The sequence below is a fragment of the Anas platyrhynchos genome, chromosome 12 (assembly GCF_047663525.1).
Source record: "Anas platyrhynchos isolate ZD024472 breed Pekin duck chromosome 12, IASCAAS_PekinDuck_T2T, whole genome shotgun sequence".
In the NCBI taxonomy this organism is placed as follows: domain Eukaryota; kingdom Metazoa; phylum Chordata; class Aves; order Anseriformes; family Anatidae; genus Anas; species Anas platyrhynchos.
Genome location: NC_092598.1, coordinates 17927501 through 17953020, shown reverse-complemented (window position 1 = coordinate 17953020; position 25520 = coordinate 17927501). Strand labels below are relative to the sequence as shown.

The window sequence follows — 25520 nt, the reverse complement described above, 5'->3', positions numbered from 1 at the left end:
CAATTTTTCTAACTTTTGGATGCGATTCTGCTCTAAGGAAACATTTTGTTTATATCCAAGCTGGGATTCTATAATGTAATACTTGGCTATCGGATCGAGCAGCTCTGTTTTACTCATTTTTGGTTCCCTCTCTCCCCACTCCAGCCCTTCTTGCTTTTCCTCCTCTCCCTCTTTACCTTCCCACCGCCTCTCCCTCGATTCTCTGGGGAGAACAAATCGCTCTGGGAGGCTCAGCGGGCTGACAGGAGCAGAAATGTAATCGAGGTAGGCATGCAGGGGCCGGGCACCTCAGACCCCGCCGTGACGAAGCCCACGCGGGCTGCCCTGGCTGCAACCCACAGGGAGAGCCGCGCTGCCTGCTGCGGGGGGACGGGGCTGCTGGCGGGCCCAGAGCGGTCATCTCACGGCTCCTTCTGAAAATTGGAACCGAGCTGGCACAGAACGCATTCACTGGGAAGGGAAGCTGTGCTCCCAGAAGGAAAAGACCACAAAAAAGCCTCCCTTTTCCAAGAGAAATCTAAGCCAGTTCCTGGCCAGATATCCCTTAGGTTTTCATCTCCGTTTTAGAAGACTTGCAGTGCGTCCTCCCGGCCCTGCCCCATCCAGGCAGAGCACCACGATGCTGCTCCAGCAGAAAAGGGTGGGTGAGGAGAACGGGGGCTCTTCTTCGTGATGCTGACGTAGCTCTGTGACGCCTGCTCTGAAGCCTGCTTTTCTTTGCATTTGGTTCTTTGGCTGCCATAAAAAGGACTTTGACACTGGGTCTTTTGAAATGAGTTTCCTGACTGATAGGGAGGTTTAAGAGAGCTATAAAAGACAAGAACTGAGGACAAATACCAGTTATTTCCAAAAACAAAAAGCTGAAAGCGTTTGCTAGCATGATGCACTGCCAAGCTCTGATCCAAGACACCCAAAGACAGAACTCTCCTTCCTGGCAGTCTCCAGCCTTGCCATTTTGAACTGCACCATGCTTCGTACTAACCATCTCTAAATAATCCCACCACCTTCCGGGATGCTGTTCTGTGACGAGCTGTTCTCTAGCAATTCCTAGTAATTTTAGAAGTTACCATGCATTACTGCCTTCTCTCCTTCCCCTCCACGTGCAGTTTTCATCTCGCTCCTTCCTGCCACTTCTCCATCCTCTCCCAAACTCAAATTATCAGACTGTAAACGCGGGCAGGTCCAGACACCCAAGGGGTGAGCCAAGATCTTGTCTCCTGGGGAAACTGCCATAGTGAACTCAATGAGTATCTGTGATGTTTGCTGGTACTAGGGAATAATATTTCCCTTGGGCACTTTCTGGATAGAGTCTACCACCTGGGTTAAGTCATTATTACAATCAAGCAGAAAAAAAAAGGGGGAGGGAGAGAAAAGATGAAAAAACACTACAGCAAGCATCATTAGAGCTCATCAAAAGTGCATTAGAGAACACCTGATAATACACTCTGAACATTAATGATCCTTACGATATACCATATTAATGCAGATGTTATCTGAATTTATGGAAACCAAATTTTGCATTCACTCATTTCCCTAAAATAGGTGTTTAAAAACAACAACAACAAGGAAAGGAAAAAAAAAAACCACCCTCTCTAAGAACAATTAGTTGCCTGTCTCAGGAAACAGATAAAGTAAAGCCTCTGATCCCATACGTGTTGCTGATCACAAATCCACAAAGCTCCAACAAGTCCTCTGCCCTCGGAATGCTGTTGGCATTCACTGGCACCAAGCTACAGTTAAAATGGATGATGGTAAGCCAATATTAATAAAAGGGTCATGATTGTGTTGGCTTCAATTGGGCTATTATTGCTACTAAGATCAATTTTACTGGCAGCCGCAAACTCTCCAATGCTGGGCAGCAATTCCCCTTGCAATTTTTCCCCCTTCCCGTTCTGAGGGAGAGGCACGAATGGCACAGGACTGACAGTGCCACTGCTACAAGGTGCTGAGTGCCCGGTTCGAGCCAGAGCAGCTCATTGTCTGAGGAGCCGAATTCTTCAGCCCGTAACTGAAATGGAGGTCAAAAAATTAATTCTAGGCGCTGCTTAAGTCCTGTGTTCCTCCTTTACGGAGACTGCAAATCATGTCAAGTTCTGCATAAATAGGTTTTGTGGGGGTATTAGAGGGTGAATTACTGTCATCTAGGTGCTAGTGCTTAGCAAAGCAAGGGCTATCAAACTCGTTTTGCCAAAATCCAATGTGAACTGCTGCTCGCAAAGAAGGAAGGTCACCCAACCAAGAACACGTCACAAAAGCGGTGAAAGGAAACAACAAAAAAAAATATCTGAACCACATTCTTATGAAGGAGTGTTTTATAAATACGATGGTCACCCCTAAAGACCGTTTTGCACATTGCTATTTGAAAGCCAAAGTGAAATCTTTTTCCTAAGGAAGGACCTGATAAGGTTTGCAGCATCGCAGAATTACTTCTAGAAATACGGGAAGCAGGAATTATTTTTAGTGCAGCTGAGAGGCCAGGCATATTTCAGGCAATCTCCCAGAGCCTGCTTCTATACCATGTGGGACATAAACCCACAAACTATGAAAGAACCCAAATCAGTATTGTTTTCTCAAGTGACATCCATTATCCCTCATCTGAGAAAATTAACACGTGTATCCAGAAGCTCAATAAACTAAGCTCAGAGCTAAAAGTCTGGGATTAACTCTTTCTGCGTCGCAACGAGTGCCATCCTTTAAGTCAGCAAACTGCTAACCCATTCTGTTTTATATTCAGGGCTGCTGCCGCTTAAACCAACCAGGGGCATCCAAATGCATTTACACTCCAGCACAATTTCGAAATGTTACAGTACACGGGGTAATCGAGAATTTCCAAATTCCAAACAGCTACAGAGATATAAAAATGGAAATACAGAAGGGCCATTAGACCAACACATGCTGGTTTGGGTAGCATTAGGAAGAGTGTCACAAAATGAATAAAAACCAGCTTTTGTGCAAAGTCTTTTTTTTTTTTTTGACATCTGAGTTAGAGAATGTATCTAGCAGTAAAACACTATGAACGTTTAATATAGGCAACCTTTGTTGCTTTGCCAGCTTATTTCTACATCAAATGATAATATTTGAAGATTTCTATTCCAGGCAAGTGTTTGTATTTTTTTTTTGTCTTCCTGATCTGCCAAAAGATAGGAAGTTCAATGGATCCGATTTTTTTTTTCCTTCTTTTTGCCCAGATTAGTAGATGGAACAGTCCATAAATCTGACTGGGGCGTATTCCGAAGAGTTAAGCACAAATGCTCAGAATGATTGATAATGCTGCATCTCCTACCTAAGTACACAGAAAACTCCAGGCAGGTTTTTTGATTCTAGACTGAGTTTTACAGAGTCCCACGCTCTGTCATGCTAAAATAAAATAAAATAATTAATAAAAAACAGGTATCCAGAACAAACGCAAGCAAGGCTTGCTTTGATCCACCAAGTGCATTGTACTGATTTCCAGATAGTGCTCTGCGGTGGCTAAATTAGGAAAGCAGTGAAGAGCAAGCCACAGTTTGTGACATCAACATAGGAAGAGTTGGGCAGCTTTCTGCAAGCCGCCTGTAATTCCTCCCAGCACCACAGAAACACATCTTGCATCTGGTGGCACGTCCTTCTCGGGGACATTTCGCTAACTAGCTACCCAGCAAGGATGCAGGAAACATAACGCGCACAGAGCAGCAAATTCTGAGGCAGGAATAATAATAATAATCTGATCGTTACCCCAGCGCTTTAAAAATCGGACCCCATGGCGAGACGCCAAAATAAAACATCAAAGGGGGCCTCCACGAGCCAGGCTCAGATCAACATTGGGGTGAGAGCCCGCTGCCTCCCTACCCTGACAGCAGGCAAGACAAGTTGGAGACATCTGCTGGGAGGCCAGGGGTCAGGCTGCCCGGGCTGCAGGCAGAGCACGATGGAAATGAGTGCACGGAGGGAGCCCACGCGGGGGGCTGCAGGGGCCCTGCGAGGAGAGGCCGGGGGCTGCCCCGTGCAGGACACAGCTGGCCCCGCAGCAGGCCCACCAGCCACGCTGGTGCTGCCTCAGTGCAAATCCACTTCTGAAGGGGTAAAGTGTTGGCCGGCAGTGAGAGCGAGGGGATGAAGGTGAGCCAAACAGCCCTGCGAGCTGCCAGGCAGGAGGAGAAGGGGGAAGGAGGTGCTCCAGGCACAGGAGCAGAGGATGCCCCACAGCCTGGGCACGGACCGTGGCGAGTGGAGGAAGAGTGTGAGGAGGAAGCAGCAGCAGAGGGGAACTGTTACAGACTGACTGTAACCCCCCTTCCATCCCTCCTGCAGGACTTGGGGAAAGGGAATTTAATTTTCCCCAAGCCAAGTCTGTTTTGCCTGTGACAGTAGTTGGTAAGCGATGGCCCTGTCTTTATCGCGACCCGCGAGCTTTCCCATCTCATTTTCTCTCCTCGTCCTGAAGGAGCGGCTGGGTGGGCAGCTGGCAGCTGGCTGAGGTTAGCCCACCACAGGGCAGCTGACTGCAAAAGCCTCCCCAAAATTAAAATCACAAAACAGTGCCTAAATCTGTACCTATGGCTTTGTGGGCCTGAATTTATTGCTTGCCTAGAGTACGTATTCCATTAAAAACATTTCTACCGGTAATGTGAAATGCAAGGACTTGCTACCAGCACGAATAAAGGCTGCTGATCCCTCAAACTGGAGGCTCTGGTTGCCATCTCGCTGCTCGCAGGGTCACTGCTGCCTGCACGCCACCATCCCAGCCCGCCTCTGCCGAGGGGTGGTGCAGATGGGTGGGCTTTGTCATGGCAGAGGGAGAAGCAAGTTGTTCCAAAGATAGCTTAGAAAGAAAAACAGACCAATGTGCAAGATGAAACACTACACAGACAGATTCAAAAGCAGGTTTCCATGTGTGCTGAAACACTGGGGGCCAAAAAGCAAGGAGCCTTTAAGTTGCTGCATCTTTTAAAAATCAAAAATCCATCAATGAAAGATAACCCTCCATATTTTTTCCTATAAAAGAACTTTGATTTCTTGGAAAAATCAATGAAGCTTGATTACTGAAAATGGCAGCATGAACACGAACACCCTTCAGGCATCTCTCAAGCACCTCTGCAAATCACAGGGCAGCGCGAGGCACATGCCACTGCCGCTGCTCGCATCCTCGCCCACACACCACCGAGCTTTCTGAAGACGCGATGGAAGAAACTAGCAAGCTGAAAACAGTGCCTTCGCTACACGGTGCTCCTCACACCTGGCTCGTGGCATGCCTGAGGACGTTGCAGAGAAGATGCTTTCAAAACTCGGCCGCAGGGATTGCTTCAGCAGTTGAATGAGACGAGACAACCAGCGTGTGTGGTGCTGCCGAGCACCCAGGGATCTCAGGCGCTGCCGAGGGTCCGCTGAAGAGGACCTGCTCTTCTGTCAGGCTGTGCCAGGGTGCGCGACAGGAAAAAGCACATGCATGACATTTGGAGGAGCCAAGGTGTCAGCGGTCCCATCAAAAAGAACCACACATTCACGCGTGAGGCCTTGGGATGTCTCTGCATCCTTGTACCAAACCCTGCTGCAAGCTACCCATGAAGGTGCCGAGGTTACTTAAAGGCTGCCCATGGTTCCTCACGCATCTCTGCCGGACCGCTGCCAGCAGCACTTTGTGCTTCCTCTCTCACAAAAAGCGCCCTCCATAAACACAGGGACTAATGCAACTCCTCACATCAGAGCAGAAGTCCAGACTTTGTGAACAGTGTGCTCGGCCTCCTCAGTGACCACGGAGCCTCTAGGTGTGCTGGGCTTCTTATCTGCCCACAAGTTGAATGTTTTGAAGTGAAACATTTGCCGGACACTCTGCAAGCAAAACAGCATTCAAGACAGCATCCGTGACTATTTTCCAACTTCCAGCAAGGGATGGGAAAGGTGGGAGACAGGATCATCAGCTCTGTCTCCTGACCAAGGCAACAAACACATCTGGTGCAAGTTGATCTGTTTTAACCAAGGACCCCACTGGCTTTTGAACTCGGGACAGAAGATACTCAGTTTGCAGAGACCCGCATTCGTTCTCCTACAGGGATGTGACAGAGCTTGTGGCTGTGCAGCACGATCAGAAGGAAGCAATAATATGTCGAGTCACAAATTATTGCAGTCCCTTCCCAACATGGCTGGGTATGGGAGAGCCCAATGTCCACACATCCATAGGGTTCAACTGGGGAACACCTTTATCAGCACACGGCCCCTTAAAAGTGGAGGTTTTCTTTAGATTGTTAATGACAATTGCTTGCTATTCACACTTAGTTGTTACAGTATGAAGCTTAACCTGACTTCTGCTGGGAGAAGAGGAACACAAGTCATGAAGGCCTTTTCCACCTTGGCAATAGGGAAACCCTGCCTCGCAAACAGGGAGGGGGACCAGGGCACCTTACAATTGACACCAAGAGAATTACCTCCTGGGAGCCCCACAGGTCACTCAGTCCTGATATCCATCTTTGTCAAATCCTTTGTGACTAAGCGGACTGAACTATAGGGAAGGGGCAGGACAGCACAGTGGATCTATCTGACAACGAACAGCTAAGAACGGTACCTTTGTCCATGGAATTCTTAAAATAAGGTTGCAGAAAGCACTATATTGAGTCTTAAGGGCAGAAGCAGGAGCTCAATGGCCCACAGTATGGATGTTTAACTTCTTTATGGAATCCAAACCTCATTTTCAAACATAAGAAGTTCAGCAGACACGTGAGAAAAGCCAGCTGAAATTTTCTTAGCAATTGCTTTGTTAGGTTGGACATCTTGTTTATCGTACTGCTGCATACACAAGTTAGTGTGAACCTTAACCACAGAGGAGCCCACCCATTTCTCAGCAGCCATGTCCTCCCCATCTCATCCACGTTGGGTTGTGTTTGTTGTTTTGTTTTGGCAGTTTTGCTCTGAAACAGCAACACCACGAGACGGCTCTGCACTTCCCCACGGCTGCGCCCCGCCGACACGAGGCTCACGGCGGCACCGAGGGAGCCAGGTGGAGGCTGGGCGCCCCTTCAGCCCCGTCCCCCTTTCCTCCGAACACGGAGACATTTCACGGCACTTCTCCGTAAGATGCACAGGCATCTACAAACATCTGGCAGCTCACCAGCCAGCAGCTCTCGCTATGGTCTGTAATTTCTCGAGTCTAACCTGTAATTCAGCCTAGCTCCAGACTGCCGGTGATTTCCAGCGATAATAGCGGCGGCGCTGGCCCGACTCCGTTCCCAGCAGCACAGGCAAGCTGCCGGCACTGCGAGCAGGAGCAGGGCTCTGCTCAGGCGTCTTCCTCAGGCATGGGAAAGCAGGAGCCCAAGGAGTGTGCTGCTCCCTGTTCATCACAACACCTCCTGTCACCCCGTCAGCAGGATTTATTAGGTAACCCGCCTACCGTCTCCTGGTAGAGTCTATCCGCCTCTGACAACTCTGATTCCAGAAGTTCAATGGCAACAGGGAGGAAAATTCAGAGAGAGCACACGGCTTCCCCCAAGCCCCCCTTTGTGAACCCGCATACCAGTGCGAGCAGACGTGCTCATCCCTTATTTGTACCTATCAGCTTTGATGATAATTGCAACCCACTTGACACTTCTGTTGAAAGGCAGTATTACCAACACGAAATCTGATAAATATTCAACAAAATCTAAATTCAATAACTCTATTTATCTTGAATCCACCGTCTCTCAAACTGTTTCAAAATATTTGTGTATTAAAGAGAGCGGGAGGGGGATGAGGGAACCCTGCTTCTGCAACCAAAATGCCTGAATCACCGCATTAATGAACACAAGTTTTTTATTTTTCAAGTTCAGTGAAAGAATGCCATCTATGCAAAATTTTGATCCCACATTACAAAATAATTACATGATAATTACATGAGCATTAAGATGTCTACCCCCCGAGTAAAGCCACTGCACCCAACCGCTAACTAAGGCAGGCCTGGAATGTTTCAGCTTATTAAGGAGAAATCCAGCATTGAGCAAAACCTCCAGCTGAAGCAGATTTCCACTCTTTTACTCCTCTGATTTCTAATTAATAATTAAAACATGTTCCTTTCTTCGGAAACCCAATTAGACTTGCGCATCAGCCTGAAAACAAACTTTTTTTTAGTAGCTAAGCTACTTCTCATGGTTTAATGGGGCGGCAGGAGTGTTTTCTGCAGAGCTCCACTGACACAATTCATTTATTTCTTTCCACCCTACAATGGGTATTGTAATCCATCCCAAACAATATAAACAGTACATTTGCACAGCTAATTAGGATGTTGGCAGTGTGAATTAGTGACCCTCTGATTTCTTCCAGTCAGGGCTGCCCCTGCTGCCTGCACTACTTAGGATTCACAATTAGGCAATTATATTTTCAGCATCTTTTTTTCCACTCTAATGCTACCTCTTCCCCCACATTCAGTACGGCTGCACGCACCACAGAAGGACTGCGCTGTTGATTTTGGGGTGGGGAGCAGGGGAAGGGAGGGAGAGACATGTGGCATGTTCAATCCTTTCGCCTCTCCACCTCTGCTAACTCGGCACCAGAGATGGTAGAAGGTCCGGGAGCCTGCAAATTACCTCCACAAATGTTTTAAGGACGTGGCTGTGCAGAGTGGGCTGGAGGTGGATTCGGACTGGGATGAGGCAGGGGAAAGCCGGACCGAACACGCAGCCCCTGCCCGTGGGCGCGGGTGGTTTCTGCTGAAGCGCCACGCTGGGCCCCGGCCACCGAGCTGTCCGGAGACACAGAACGATGACAAATTGCAGAGAATTCAGAAGAGGGCAACAGAAGTGATTAATGGGCTGGATGCGCTGATTTATGAGGAAAGGTTAAAAGGTCTAATTATATGTATCGTTGTTACAGAGGAGCTGAGGAGGGTGTAGGAACTGCTTCCGAGGGGTTCGCCTACTGTAAGCAACATCACCGCGTCCCGCTGAGCAAGCCAGGAAGGGCAGAGGCAGATCAGAAAACAAAATTTTATGCTAGACACCAGGAAGACATCCATGATAAACGTTAGAAAGAGCGCTTTCTAAAGGGAAGGACTAGAAGCCTCATCATTTGAAAGCTGTAATGGACAAAGCACTAAGAAAATACACTGCAGGGGATAATGTCTGTTTTAATGTTGATGCTTGTTTAACTCACTGACTAATGTGCACTGTGGAGAAATGGTATCTTTGTTGAAGCACAGTGTACAGCTCAGTTCTCCTGTGCTGTGAGAAGTTCTCTGTGAAAATCACTTGTTACTAAAGGCGCTGCGAACACTCTGGGCCAAGGAAGTGCCACCCCATACCAGCTCCTGATCCGCTGCCGGGGAATCCACCAGCTCCACGATTACCAGGGAGTGCAAAACGGAGCCGCACAATTTCCCAGTGTTCCCGAATGTTAACTCTGCGGTTTTGTAGCTCTGTGATTAAAACAAACAAGCCCCACCACCCCCAAGCCAGACCACTCTGCAGAATAAAACCTCTCTCTATTTGCTTCTTTAAATATGGAGTCACTTTTATGTCCTAGGAAATCAAGTGTTTAAGAGCAAATTAACCTTGGCATTTGTGTGACTGAAGAACAAAAATAAATCAAGAGAACTAAACTGTTAGAAGTAATGAACCCGATACTCTTACTCATACCCAAGTAAATTAGGAATACTGCCATCGAATTAAGCCAATGGAAACACACTGAAGTAGAACCGGTATAAATCAGTGGAGGACCACGCCACACGTAACCAGAAGGACACATTGCCAGGCCATGTGCAGAGCTCCAACCCAGGGAAAATAATTTACAGCCCGTTCATGGCGACGGGAAGCAGTGATGGCAGCCCAACAGCTCCCTGGCTGCTGCAGCACCAGCGAGCAAAGCAGGAAAATCCGCACGCTGCCGGTCCGCAGCGAATCGCCCCAGAAAGCAGCCCAGAGCGTAGCACTACCGGCAAATCACTGTCTGAAGAGTTATTCCACCTCCCGTTTTGCACTGCCACTATTCACAAATATAGCTATATATACGGCCTGTAGAGATATAAAACGCTTCGACTCGCACAGCGATCTGTCCATCATCCTGCCCGTGCATGAGACTGCACACAGCCTCCAGCTAGCACAGCTGGACCTCCAGGTGCCAGATTAGGAGAAACCGAAAAGGTCCTTTTCCAAGAAAAACACAACACTCCTTCCCCCGCCCCTGCTCACGTGCATGTGTGAGAGCTAAGCGGGCTTGAGGGGCTTTATTTATTCCCTGCTACATGACCATTAAGCTCTACTGTCGATATCCGATTCTGCCAAATTCTGTCATTTAACGTTTTCGATGTAAATTATAGGAAGAGATCATGGAAAAAAAAATACAGTAGAAAACAGATGCTCTAGGCTCCAGTTTTTTTCAAAACTACCGTTTCCTTCGCAGTTTTATTTATTTATTTGGTAAGTAGAGGCACATGACCACACACTCATTGCTGCATAGCCATACGAGAGAAGACCACCGCTTTTCCCCAGCTTTGCCATTTACATCAGTTTCTTTCCCCCAGCTAAAAAAAACAAGCCACCCTCCCTTTGACAACCGGCACCCTCCCACAAGACAAGGCGGCAGCACCCATCTGCAGCACTCAGGCAGCCCGAGGAGCAGGCTCTGCATCCTGCCGACGCTCTCCTGCCTGCCTGGAGGGAAGAGTTCAATGGCTTCACGCCTCAGTCTCCCCATCCATGAAATGCAATCCATAATACCACATAGTACTGAACTGCTCAGCAAAGTTTGTTTAAAACGTTACTGCAAAATGAGACAGCCTTGATAAGTGAGTAATTCAAGTTCAGCTTTCAGCTGCTATCACTAACGTTCAATTGAACTTGGAGTTCAACTTCTCAATTGACACCACTAAAACGATTTATACAAAAGCTTTACACATCCATGAAACTGAGCCCTCTTGTGTAGTTTACAGTACATTAAATCACTATACATCAGCACAGGTTTCGTGGTCCGTAGGAGGACAGTCTGCAGAAAGCACTGAGCACAGAAAGCTGCCGTAAAAACCTGGAACTGAAACAGCCACGGCCCTACTGCAACGATCAAGTCACCAAATCTGCACAGTACAGCAGCGCTGTCGGTCTGCCTCGAGCTGATGAAAGAGCGTAGTTCAGGAGGGAAGGCAACGCGGACAAAGAGTCTCAAGAAACTTTGGAAAATCATTTGGATTTAGAATTTGACAAGGCTTGTTATTTGCAGCTCTAACTACTCACCGGATCTGGCCCAAGTTTACCGCAACTGCAGCTCAGTGATGCATTAATGCTTTTTTCGTTACTAAATTCAAAACAGTTTCTGTTTTATCAGGGTTTCAGGCACGTTGCCTTGTTAGCCCAGCTTGTCAGAAAGAGCCAGTCTCAGGACAAAAATCTTAGCCCCAGAAAGAGTTAAAAAAATCTAAACATGCCTTTAATTCTTATCTATTTAATGTGTTTATTTCCTAAGCATTTCCAAATGATATTTGTTTTACAGACTAGTTTATCTAAATCTTTTTAGCTGCATGTATCACTCACCAGCATGATTTTATTACAACGGATATGTTATTATAGCTTAACCTTGCACTCAGCCACTAATCAAAACCAATTCAAGCAAGCAAATCAAATGTTCCAACTTAACTAAAATCTCCTCCCTTTAAGCAACAAATAAAGCCTGGCTGGCTCATGGGGAAACTTCCACGTATCAGCAAATCCACAGGTCACTCAAATCAGGCACATTTCTGTAGTCTAAATTTAGCTGCTCACATTTCCTCAAAACTTTCATTGCTGAATATTGTGTTGAGACTGTTAAAGCGCTACGTCTGAGGGCTGCAGTCGTCTCCAGCTTCAGCGATGGCAGACGTAAGACACGAAGTGGCTGTAGCATGCAGGCACGCAGCTAGCAGCAAGCAAACCAGCAAACACATCAGGCATTCAGAAGCCGCGACTCGTCTCATAGCACTGCTGGCAACGCGATATATCAAATATGTGCCGTGCTAACGAGCAGTGTATGAAGCTACTTAACCGGAGGAAGAGGAGAAAGCTATAAAACCTTACATACACGGAGGAAGGTTGATTTCACCGCCGTACCACTCAGCTTTCCCAACTCCTCCTCCACTGGAAGCCGAAGCGATCACCGAATGCTCATTTTTGGAGGGCACAAGGCTGTGCCTTCGCTCGGGAAGGACGCGCTCCTACCGCGGTGCTCTGCCGGAGAAATGCCTCGGCACGGGGACAGCCGTGTCCTCGATACAGGGACGGCCGAGTCCTCGGTGCTGGGCCTGCCGTGGGCTCAGGGCAGGTGGGTGAGCTGCCCCCGTGGGCAGCCCGCCCGCAGCATCCTCGCGAAGGCGAGCGCCGCCGGGTTTCCCCCCTGCTCCTTGTGACAGAGGACGGAACAAATTCTTTTTCGTAAATGTAAGTTTTAAATTTATATAATAACACCGAATGCACCAAAGCTGCCAAGAGACATTGAACTCGTGGGATCTGTGAAAGTTTTTCACACCTGTGTTTTTCTCCTGTGCCTAATATTATGGGAGGCATTTTGGAGGATTTTACAATGCAAGTTTCAATGAGACACTTACAGTCTCCCTCAGGCAAATTGTCACAGCTGCAGAGGTCTGCTACCCAGCTGCCAATCAAGGCAGGCAGGGAGTATGTGCAGGGAAATCACAAAAAAGGCAGGCTTCATTAGGCTGCTGAAACCTAACTAGAGGCTATCTGGGCGTGCTCGAGCCCTTAAAACAGGGTTGTTTTAGAAAGAGTAATTTTTCCTTTCCTTTCCAACTCAAGAAAAGACTCCAGTACTCATTGAGGAATGTGTTAGTGCCAACTTTTCCCCTTCCAATTTCAGTGTTTGTTTTGCCCTGTTTAAAAAAAGAAATTACATCACCCTAGAAGCTTTTATTATTAGATTAGCTGATATCGTTGGAAAAAGTGGACAAGATTTCAGGTTCCACGTCCCTTTGCCAGGTCTTAGAACCGTGTCTACTTTTTCCAACTCTAGAAGCTGCTCCAGTAAAATATTATTTCTACAACCCTTCCTTCCTGCATTTCCATGGATCACCACAGCTACAAAGCTGCTGGTATTACAGATGGACTCTACTGGAAGAACTCAAAGAGATTTTTCTTCCTTCACTCCTAACACAGACAAATTCTGAGGAAATTATTTGCATTAAAAGGAAAAAAGAAAGAGAGAGAGCTGCAGACAAGGACAAACACCCAGAAGTTCAGCCCAAATGATAATCAAGTGGGAAATCTAAAAGCACATAGAAACAAGTGGCATATTGTAAGCCATTTAGCAAAGTTAATTATAGGTATTCACTACATCTGCCTTGGCCCCAATTCAGCAAAGTATTTAAGCATGTGCCCGGCGTTAAGCAAGCGCAGGCTGCAAAGCCTACGTGTCCAGTCACGTGCCGAGGTTAGGCATCTGCTGAAGTACTTTCCTGATGCAGGACTGTAGCACAGAGCAAGAATCTCCCTGAAAGATATCTAATAAGCAGCTGTTATTTTAAGAAGCACATGAACATATTGCGCATTTTATGTTCCTAAAAGTGCTGGTGTCATGAGGGTATAAATCCACATACAACATCGTTTCACTCATGGAGGTGCTTGTGCAATGCATATTTTATGAATGAAAATAAAAAGGCAGATACTAAACTAAGCCATAATCAGACACATCAAGATGCATATTATCCTCTTTCCGTTGCTACACTTCACCTTCGCAGTCCCCATCGCTTCTTTGTTGTGTCTTATTGACAATTTGCTGTATTTTCCTGCAAATTTATTTTCCCAGGAAAACAGAGGCAATATGTTGGGGGGGGAGGGGTTAATTGCTGTCCATTTAGAGCTGCTTCTCAACATGGAAAGACCTAACAAAATGTTCAAACAGTGATGTTTGGGTGGCTGAGCAGGGACATCTAATATTCTGAATTTCCAGAGTCATGAATCCTGGAAAAAAAAAAAAAAAAAAAAAAAAGAAAAGAAAAGGCACTGCGAAAAGCTCAGCCCTCCCCTCGTGGCATTTCGAGTGAAACTGGATGCGGGCGCCTCGAGTCGTGAAGTTTGGAAAATTCAGGGCCGTGTACTTAAAAACGCAGGCGGATTCCCCGAGCGAATGGCGCTGCGAGGAGCGAACCTTGGAAATGTCAGCGGGCCGCAGGCGGCGGGCGCAGGCAGCAGGAGCCATTGTTGCTGGGGCCCGCGGGGAGCAGGCGCCGCCAGGGCAGATGGGGAGCGCGCTAATGCGGCGCCCCCCCAGGGCAGCCCCCCGGGACCCCCGGCCAAGGGGCCCTGCCACCACCACCTGCCTCCCGCGGGGGGGCCGCAGGGCAGGGGGCCGCGTGTGCCGCCCCTCGAGCACCGCCACTACTCGCACACCCTTGGATAACCACGCCGTGCGTGGGGACGCGATGGACTTGTGGGGTTACAGCACGACAAGAAGAGCCTGCAGCCCCCCCGCCTGCTGTCCCCACTGCTACCTGCCCTACCTGCGCTGTTTGTGCGCCGCCACCCGCAGCTCGTCCCTTATAGTTTATTAACATGCACTAATAAACAGCGCGCCTCGCTCCCGCTGTGCTGCCGAGTGAAGCCAGTCAGAATAACTGCATTAGCTTTGCTGTTCGTTCTCAGCACATTTTTCCCACATGGGAACAATTAGGACCAACTCCCTCCAGATTATAGTTAGAGATCCATCATATTTGAACAAAAATAATAATAATCATCTTTTCCACGACTGCATCTGTAGGCATCTGCAGAAGATTAACCTGCCTGACGCCACCACCAGGGCTAGGCTCTTAACCTCCTCGGCAGCTCCCCTGCTCGTAAGGGGTTAACGCTCCCCGGGCTCCAACTTACACCTATTATGCTCAAGTTTAAAAATAAGATGTGAAAGATGCATTATGTAAGGCCAGCACTGCTATCCTGCCCATCTCCTATTTTGGAATTAAAGATCATCATTGCTCACATCAAAGGGGCTGGGTGAGAATAAAAGAAAAGACAGGAACAATGAAAATAGCTACCCGACACGAACCAGATCAAAGGAGCAGGCACAGAAAATGAGGAGCTAGGGGGTCCTTTAATTACTGTCCACATCCTCCAAGTCATGTGGTGAAAAAGAAGGGAAAAAAGTTTTGAAGGCCACTGGGTTTTGTCTTGCTGTGGCTCCTGTTTCCACAGTCTGTGCCAGTTCCCTACAAACTGCTCTGCTTTTTATTTTTTCATTTTATTACAGTCAAATAGGACTCCTGGACTCCAAAACTCCTCCCTTATGCCAGGAGGAGGAGAGGGAAGGAGGGGTAAGAGGGGCAGTAGTGGAGATAGTCTGTAGCAATTGCCTGAAACAATTTCAGGAGGACTGCTCCAGGCAGCGCCCCGGGAGCTGCTTTGGGAAGGAGAGAGCTGGCTACCTGAGGCTAGTCTTTATTTGCAGGCCTCCCGGGTTGAGAAAACTTCAAATTCACATAGGGCACTGCTCCGTGGGGCAGCAGATCAAACCTGGCTACTAGCTGTTTGAGCTCAGCAGCAGAAAAAAGGATTGCTCTGGGACTGAGCGTAAGTAGAAGCATGATTAAACTTCAAACATATCCCCCCCCTTTTTATACACAGCAGACAGTTGTGGCTAATATTTCAATATGGACTTTAAAAACACACTGCAAATAACTTACTCCGGCACGCTGGCTGCAAGCTGAAAAATAATAAAAAATTAAACTAGCTGTATTATTGCAATGAAGTCAAACGTTCAGATTTACCTTTCATAAATAATTAAGGGCCTGCTATTTAAAAGGATCCCTTTTTATTTAACTCAGCCATCAAAATTGAAATTTGGGTATTTGACTGCCGATTGGAGTGGCGCATCGCAGCATTTATTTCCTTCTATTTGCGTTTCAAATGCAGCGCATTTCTCCCTAATTACTCTTGACGTATGTTTGTTTTTATAAGACACAATAAAAAAAAGCAGTACTGGGAAAAAATAGGACAATGATTTAGAAATTCCTTTGTAAGAAGCTGACCAGACTTTCTAGGAAATAATGGGGCATTATCACTTTTACAAAGATCTTGGAAAAGAACAGAGCCAGGATGTTCCCAAGAAAGTGTGTTTACTAATATAGATACCAGCAGTGGCTGCAGACAGAAGTCACTGAAGAGGAAAATGTATTCCTGTCTCAGGTCAGTTTGCTTGGATTTATGCTGTGTGCCAAACTAGAGCATGAAAAGCATTCAAACAGAATTTTATAGACTCTAAAGAAGGCAACTAATGTCACCAAGACAACATCTATCTAGGAAAGGGGAACACAGGACACAAAGGCATCCTTCTCCCCATCCTATTTACATCTTGGAAACCCCTTAGACAAGCAGTAAGGGCGATGCTTTAAGAGGCAATTTAGCCTCCAAACTGCAACGAGTGCCAAGTTGCTTCATCTTCTTTCTCTTGAAAGTTGCCTCCACCGTTTCCTGCTCTCGGGCACTAACATGCAGTGAGCAGCCATTCTCAGGAGGACAGCTGAGGACTAAATTAAGCAAATATAGACTACAAAGCTGCTTTCCTAAGTGGGCATCCTGCCTAGGCTCTACATCTAAGCAGTGTGCTAGGTACTGAGTGTACCGAGTTCCAGTTAGCTGTCTTGCAAACATCCGCGTTGGGAACCTTGCCCAAGCAAGCCTTCAAAGCTGCCATTGCTCTGGTGGGATAAACATGGGAGCAGTGGGACTGGGACATTTGCCTCCTTGTAACAGGTCTCAGAGTATCGCATTATCCATTTAGATAGCCTTTTGATTGAGAGAGTTTCCCTTTTGGGCTTAGCCCCAAATGCTAAGAACAGATGAGATGGTTTAAGAAAGTCTCCAGGTAAAACATGAAAAGGATGCTTAACATCCAGCTTCTGACAAACAGCTACACTCAGGGAGCCACAAGGGCTGGGGAAATAAACACGGTCAATTAAATGAACTGATTGAAAAGAAATCAGAGATCGCTCTGGGGAAAATTTGCGATTCAGTCGTACAGCCACCACCACCTTGTTGGGATGGGGCAAAAGCCAGGAGGAACTGGAGTGCCTTACTCGTTTGGCAAAAGGTGGCCACCATAAGGAAGGAAATAAACTTTAAAGGAAATAAAATACAAAGAAAAATCCATGATGGGTTCAAAAGGAAGCTCAACCAGCTCACTCAAAGCCTCGGCACTGAACAGGGAATTATACTGGGGGAAATGCAGTCAGCAGTAAAGGCTCCTCAGCAAATGTTCTGTCCTTTCCACAGACTGGCCCATGAAACACACAGATAGATGCTGAGCAATCTTCCAAAACACTCCAAGATGAATTAATAAGAATAAATTAAATGAAGTGCAAACTAATAGGGATGATGCAGAATAAGACTCAGGTTTTTTATCTCATCAGAAAAATACCTACACGCTCATTCATGGGTGGAAGTAATTTTCTAATAGTTCAGATATTTTTGATGCATTTGTTCAAAAGACTTTAGGAAAATAGTTGCCAGAAGATCTACACAGAAGAGTTCCCTCTGCTTTTTGTCTTTCCTTTGCAACTTTGGCAGTACATTCAAGGGGCTGCCCAAGCAGTGATGGGCTTTGTGGGGGCTCTGAGCTCAATGACATCCATAACTGAAGAAGGCTAAGCACGAACGGAAAGTATGCTTCTCCCCCAGCTAAGGAATCTGGAAAGGCCGTAACTGTGAAAGAAGGCTGTTGAGACAGTGCCAGCCTATCTAAAAATCACAGCGAATGAGCTCAAGCTGCCGTCACTGGGAGCACGTGTGCCTTTTCCTGTCTCACTTTTTGGAAACCCAGGGGTATTGCTGCAAAGGGAGGGAAGTCCTGAAGTAGTCTCCAACTCCAACTCAAGAGAAGGGTGTCTTGTAAAGCTAATCTAGTTATTTATCCCAGGGAACTCAAGCAACATTTGCTATTGGGATTGCGGAGTCCTGATTTTGATTGTGGAAGTCAATCACCCGGTTAATTCTCCTTTAACCTTTTAAGAACAGAGCACTGCTCATTAAGATCCTTCAAACTGCACCAGAAACAAAATTCAAACTTCCCATTTTGCTACAATTCTTTTTTTTTTTTTGAGAAGGATCATACTGTCACAGCATAATTTACTCTGGAAAGGATGTATGGAGTTCACCTCTCCATAAGCTGTTCCTCAAAATTAGTTTGATGCCACCACCGTAAAGTCACAGGGTATATCAATGTATTCTTTATTTTGGATGATACTTTATAAGTAAAATTACTGTAGCAGACTCGCTCCTGGAAACCTGTCTGTCACTGGGCAGAGAAGATACTACCACGTCATGCTCTCCAGAAGTGAGATGTTTGTTCCCCAAGTCCATTCCTACAACAGTGCCTCAGGGAGGTAATGAGGCAGCAGGCAATTTTGGAAAAGAAAGCAGAGCAGTGCTCAGTGGTTGACAGAATTGCCTAGCCAAAAGCACAGAAAAATAAAGTATATTTCTTCCTTCGACTAAGTTTCTGATTTTGTAAGTGTGGGAGATATTATCCTCTGCTGAAGTTACTCATTCCATTTTAGTCATTTCTTCTCTTGAGTCAAAAACCTTAGCCTTTGTGTTTCACTTCTTGGTTGCCACCTCTGGACCCACTCTACCTTTACCAGTCTTTTCCCCTTCTTGCCTCCCCACACTGTTTTGCCATTTCTGATCTTCCTCTTGCCAGTTAGCACCCCATCTCACATCCTCTGTCCTTCCCATCTCTAATTCTGTTATTTTAACCTTTCTCTGCCATGCAATCCTTCAGCTTCCCTTTCAAGATTTCAAGGACCATGCTAATCCTCTTCCCATCTCCTCCTCTACTTTTGTGTCATCTCCATGGTCAGATCATATAAGTCTGTCTCTCCCTGAAGTCATTCACGTTCCTTTCCAACTGGTCTGGTACCAGCTCTGTGAATCTAAAACAAAGGGTGATGTGGGGCTACTACAGCAATACAAAAGAGAGAGGGCGAATGCTTGGCAATCAACTGAGAGGCAATTCCCAATATAATATCCAGACAAAAAAAAAAAAAAAAAGACATTTGGTCAAAATTACAGGATGACCCAGGTGAGTGAACTGAATGCACATTCCAAGATTAGGAAATTAAGATGTAAGATTACATCTTTCAGAAAGACACCATTGTTCAGTCAGCCAGGAGAGATTCAACCCAGCCCTCATGTTATCAAATGATCAAGAAGAAAGAACAACTCTCCTACAGACTTCCATACAACTAAAAGACAAAAGCATAACTCTGATGCTTCTTAAAAATTACAGATGCTTCCAGAATATACTGTGTATGTACACGTGGCTATCTCAAATGCAAATAGACTGATGCCTTACTGAACGTACCCTCTCACACTGATATAATATACTTCTTCACGATATTCACATATTCATATTGATACATTTTTGAATAAAGAATTTTGCTTATTATGTTTTTCAGTTCTAAAATATTTTTAAAGACTCATGTGAGGCTCTAATGCAACTATATATCTGATAAAATCTGCAACCAATCCAAACTTCTCCCTTTGAGTTTAACTTGGACATATTCCTGTGTGCTTCCACAGCACCAACTTAAAATAACCTGGTGAATTTCCTCCTTATTCTCCGGGGCAGATGTAATGTTCTGGCTGTGACTTGATTGAGACTCGGAATTATATGGCAAGAACAACCTCAAATCCTAATTTCAGAATATTCAGCTGAATACCTTAATGATGGTTTTGTCTGCCAACAGATACAACCCACACCCAGGAATGGAAGGAAACCTGGCCGGGGAGGCCACATGGGTTTGTAACAAAGCAGGGAAAAGGAAATGTCCCAGGAAAAGCAGGAGATGCTTCACTGATAAATCTCCCCAAGTCCCTAGCAGAGGGATAGAAGTCATTTTGCTGGTGTTTTGTTTACCTCTGCATTTTTCCCTTTTCCGCTCCCTACCATGTTAATATTTCCCCTTCACTCATTGCCACCTCCCAAGCAGCTTCTAACCTGTTACTACTCTCCTACCTTCACTGCTACATGAATTCACCCAGCTTTTACCCTAGTACATTACTTATCTCCTGCTGTCCATTTAAAAGGCAGGATCTGGCAAGACAAGTAAACAAGCTTGTTTCCCACCGAACTATCCTCTTCTTTAAGGTATCTTAACATACAGCCTCCTGTTTCAAGGGAGAAATCCTCCTTTATCTACTACCCTAACAAACAGCGTGTCTTTTGAGCTTGTTTGGGAAAGGCGAAGAAATGGGAATCTAGATAAAAGTCACTTTTTTAAAGGAATTTTGAGACTTTGTTCATCAGCTGATGCTCTATTTGAAGCTCAAAAGCAGAGATATTTAAAATCCTTTACAGGGATGGCTTTGGGCTTGTTACTGTTGCAGGGGTCTCAGTGCCGGCAGCCCACGGCCCCACCTCACAGCAGGAGCAGCGGGAGGGGAACCTTCACCTCTCAGCGCCCAGCCCATGCAGGCAGCGAGTGTGACACTGGGCCTGGGTCCCCTGGGGTAACAGGGGGGGAAGCCTAAGGGGAGTGGGGGGGGATGACACAGGATGGGGGGACTCGGGCTGCCTGAGGTACAAGTCTGCCCATCTCCAGTCTAGTTAACAAAGATTACAAGAAGGAAAATGCGAGCAGAGAGCAGGTGCTGCCTGCAACTTCCTGAACTCAGTGAAACCTGCAGGCCCAAGCTCAGGGGAGCAGAACCAGGGGGCCAGGCAGGGCGCATGGCGCCATGCGGACACAGCAGGGACGGGGACACTCGGGAGCAGCCCGGCTGCACGCCAGCCACCACCTCATCTCACGCCACTCACCCAGGTCTCTGCCAGCTACCCAGGTCAGACAAACTCGGCAGTCTCCACAGCCATCCCCCCTCAGACTTACCTCACGCCCTCCGCTCGCTCGCCTTCCTGCTCCCCGCCACAGCCGCCACATCCCCCTGCCTGCCTGGGCCACGCGCTCCTCACGGCCTCTTCCCTCATGGCGCCGGCCCCACCGCCTCCTTCCCCACAGCCCCACACCGCCCATCCGCCACCACGGCCCCCTGTGCCCCACGGAAGGGCGAGGGGGGTGGGCGGTGTGGCTCCCACCTCAGCGTGGGCTGTCCCGCTGGCACGCTGCGTGGCTGCCAGGGGCTGAGGCGCGACCGGTGCCTCACGGCGCCCACTCTGGCGTGAGGTGGCAGCAGGGAAAGCGGCAGTCACCACCGCGCCCTGTGCCGGGGCTGGCCCTCCAGTGTGGGGCTGTCTAGTGTGATTTTAAGTCAAAACCTGCCCCCTTTTATTTCTGGAGATTGTTCACAAGAGGTCTGCGCCTCCAGCCCCCTGTGGCTGCCATCTCTCGGCATCCTACAGACTTATACCCCAAAACTCAGCACAGGAACCATTTTAAAACTGTTTTCAGAAGCCCTGAGCTCCCCACTGGGCAGGGCTGGCAGCTCAGCGGGCGCTCAGGGCCAACGGCTCGGCCCTGCTGCCAGCAGTGCACTAGAGCCCGGGGGAGCACGAAGACAGGCGGGCGGTGTGTACTGCACGTTACCTCCATGAATTTTACTGGCTTTTCTCTATCCAAATGTTCTTGCAACGCTTTTCACTAAAGAACTTGTTTTCCACATCGCTGTCAGCACTTCTGAGGCCAACAGACTGGGAGCACCAGCCAGACTTGGCCAGGCTGGAGGAGGATGAAATGAGTGCTCCCGAGCACTGCTCTAGTAACACATCCCACTGCCCAGGGGCAGCTGAGCACTTGTCTTTTAGGCAAAGAAGGCCAGTGTCACTCTGTCAGTCATACTGCAGGGGCCACAAAGACCAGACAGAGGCCTGTGGTCTCGTTACATTTGTGGGTTTAATTACACTAGAACATGGAACTTCAAAGATGGGAGGTTGGCAACAATAGCACAGTAGGCTCTCAAGACTACAAGGAGAAATCAAAAAATCTTCTTTCCACACAAGGACCCTCTAGACCCAGCCAAGTCCCCACCTAAAGCTGATCAGCAATGGCTGCCTTGGCATAAGACCGTAAGTTTTTTTAACATGGCCTTCAAGAAAGTCTTTTCTTCACAGCTGACTTGCCCCCTTTATAACCAATGGTCATGACAAGGCAGATTACCAGCTCTATCGGCAGAGGAGACCCGACAGTTTGTGCAATAGGATATCAGCTGTGCTTAACAGCCAGAAGGCTCAGGACTTCAGGATACCCTTCTCCTGCCCAAACAGCTAGCAAACGTCCCAGTGTTTCATCAGTTGAGAAAAATCTCATGAACTTCACCCCATGCACTAAGAAATCTGTTGCCAGTCTCCGGAAAACATGAGTACCAGCGAAAACACCACCTTCTTCATGGTAAAATAAACCAGAATGCCTTGCCTAAATAAGATTCCTTCATTTCACCAGCACATCCACACATACATTGCTCCAGAATGGGAACCAACAAATCACAGCAAAAGAGGATTGTTGTAATCCCTAGTAATATTTATTTCACAGGCTAGGGGCTTTTTTTCTACCCCACGTTTGATTTCTAGTCCTCTGGCATGACAGCACTGCTTGCCTGCCCACCCTACCCAGTGCCTACATGGGAAAAAGAAGAATACACTGTTAGCGCTTGCAAGGTTCATTTAAGATATACAATACCCTCTGTACAGTCTGTTACTTCTTAGAGAATGATTTTTAAAATGGGCAAAGAAATGCCCTCCAGTGAAGAAAGAAAAATCTAACGTGAAAAAATGCCAGTTTAGGTCTATGGTGTCATGGTCCACAGGGGGGGCTTTTTCCCCTCAATACTAATTACCTACAAGGCAGGATACAGCACTATATGTTAAGCACCATGTCTGATCAAGCAGAAGACTTTTTTAAATGGTTTACTAGTTATTAGGTATCCTGCACTCTACATGCTGTGCTGACATAAGATTTTACTGCTTGAGGATCCAATTTCCAAAGACTAAAAAATATAAAAGGTTTTATTTACCTTAAGTACACAAAATACTGCTACTCTTGAACACTACATTGGGGGATCCCCTTAAAAAGAAAAACAAATTCTGATTTCTCTGAGTGAGAAGGATCCACACTGGTGAAAATAAATCTGGAGAGGAAGCGGTATGAGATACCGGCGGCACAAATCTCTCTTATCCTCTACACACATCTTGTTGTAGGGAGTAGGAGGTTGCGAGGGGAAGAGGAGAGGAAGAAGAGCTGAAGAAATGCCCAATGCATGCATCCGCTGCGCGCTGACGTCCCCAGGCGATACCCTTCTCCGGTGTCACTGTACGCTGGCTTTGTGGACAAAATTGACTTCTCGTTCCCTGCAGCCAGCCTGCTACAGCCCGGCAAGCTGACAAAGCCATTGATTTTCCTTGTCCTTAAAAGCACGCTCTGCTGAGCTCGGAGCCGCACGCTTGTAACTTTAAGGGGGGTGCGTTTTATTTAATTGTGCCTTTTCTTGGCCTGAATTTCCCCCAAAAAGCTGAAGAGGGCATGTGCTTATTATCTTTCAGTGCAGCATGCGCTCGGTGCAACCTGAGCTCTTCGGATACTCCGGTCTGAAAATTAGAAAAAAATTAATTGCGAGGAAAAACAAGGCTGCTCTGCGACTGTGATTCAATCAATTACCATTATCTGCCAGCGCAGCCCTCCCCGCCGCCCCCGGACCACTTGTGTTTAACTTTCTTCGCCAGTCACCACGGCCCCGCAGCGTGCTGGCGGTGCGGCGCTGGCGGCTGGCTCCCGCGCGGGGCCCTTATCAGGCGCTCCCAGTCAGCGCTGGCCCCGCGCAGCTGCCGGGGACCCCCTCCGTCCCCCGCGTTATCTGCCGCCGCAGGCCTCGGCCGGCGAGGAGGGGGCCCAGCAGCCCCCGGCCTCCCCACCGCCCCGGCCAGAAGGGGCTCCGCCGCCGGCCGCCCCGCTCCCGCCGAGCCTCCTCCGGCGAGCCCGAACCGTCTGAAGAGAGGCAGGAACAAAACCGCAAATTTAGATTAATAAAGCATTTGTTGATTCTACAGAAACTTAGCAGGCCCCTAAGAAATCCACCAGAGACCTGTGCAGCTCCAGTAATTTTCTGTTATATTATCTTTCTTGTAAAATACTTCCCCAGACAGAGCCCCCAAAGGGGCTCAAATATCACTGTGACTAACCGAAATCAATGTGCACTCACCTATTGACATTTTTACATAGTTTTTGGATTTAGTATCCGGCCCAAAACACAATCAAATCTTCTGCCAAGGAAATAACAGGCACTTAGCTAGTCAGCTATTAGTGTTACAAAGGAAAAAATGTGGGCACCCAAGGGAGATGGGAGAGACGGCATTGACGTCAGGGGTAATTGGGTGTCTGAGAGAAATTGCCAACGGCTGGCCAAAACCCCCAGAGGCCCACACAAAGCTGAGCTGCAACTCTAATAAAGGAAAGTAAATTCTAGAAAGGGGCTTTGCTGCAAAGAAGCCTAGCAGGAACCAAAAATATCTCCCACATACACAAACACACACACACACACAAATAAAAAATAAAAAATACATTTAGGAGCTCGCTTTCGCACATCTGTTTCAGGCTAAAGTGCTTTCTACTTTTTTCCAGGACCACATGGATTTTTATGTCGTACCGTATGTTCACCATCTATTTTTATAAACAGAATTCAGGGCTTTAAAGAAACTTATTCTTAATCATGCGGCTCTGAACTGCAATCTCCCTGTCACCCTCTGCAGCACAGTTAGAAACGGTTTGGTCCGTTCTTTAAAAAATCAAAACCAAACTTTCAGGGAAAATGAAAAGCGCAGCAGACCCACTGTGGCAGCTGTGGCGAAGGAGCTGTCCGCCGGGTGGAAGGGCATTTGCACACACCAAACCTCTCCTTCGCCTCTGTTACATCCGTGCACGCAGCACCAGTGCTCCCCTCACACGCCAGATCCAAGAGATTTCAGATCAGTTGCCCTGGGCAGAGTTTAGCAGGGACTTGAAGGCATTAGCCCCTTCTTTCCACTCATCCAGATCTCTGCCATGCAAACAGAAACCTCCTGTCCTCCCAAGGCAGCATCACAGATGATGAGTGACACGTATTTGACCAGTTCTTGGTAGGGCATACCTTCCTCCATCCCCCTTCTCCTCCACGGGGACACCTATCATACTCCTCCCACGGCAAGTCTCAAACAGCCAGTCACTAATTGCGCTGTAAAATTCAGATTGGTGCTTTCCAGGACGATCAACTGTCAGAAACAGTTTTTGTGTCTCCTATACAGAACACAGAAATGCTTCTCTAGTAGGTGATTTGGAATTTAAGCCAAGTTTCAAGAATAACAAGAAGGTCAAGATCTTAGTAGGTTCAGATCTTCTATTACACGTACTCGTATCCACATCATAACCATCACGATGTTGCATCTACAGGGGTCCTGATAAGCCTATCAAGTGAGTGCAAACAATTTCACTTATCAGCCGCCCTCCACCCAACCAAAAAGCAGAGGCAGAATAACAATTTAGAAGGAGGCTGAGATACAAACACAATGTTCACACACAGAAAAAATCAGATGGCTCTTTAAGCACTGCAGCACGTATGGTATAAAGAAGTCTTTACAAATATATGTACAAAACAGCTGTCTGAAAAGATCAGAAGCATTTGATCATAAAA

General features: G+C 47.2%; 1 protein-coding gene across 6 annotated transcripts in view; it reads right to left on the bottom strand.

The window, feature by feature from the left end:
• The window catches only part of ZNF423 (zinc finger protein 423), a 209438-nt gene that overhangs the window by 108307 nt on the left and 75611 nt on the right, over positions 1 to 25520 (bottom strand). Inside the window, exon 1 of one of the 6 annotated variants that reach the window (XM_072043764.1) lies at positions 20798 to 21077. The exons of the other annotated variants lie outside the window; for them this stretch is intronic. The gene's annotated coding sequence lies outside the window, so the exon portion shown is untranslated. Of the gene's footprint in view, positions 1 to 20797; positions 21078 to 25520 lie in introns of those variants that run through there. 6 annotated transcript variants of the gene reach the window in all.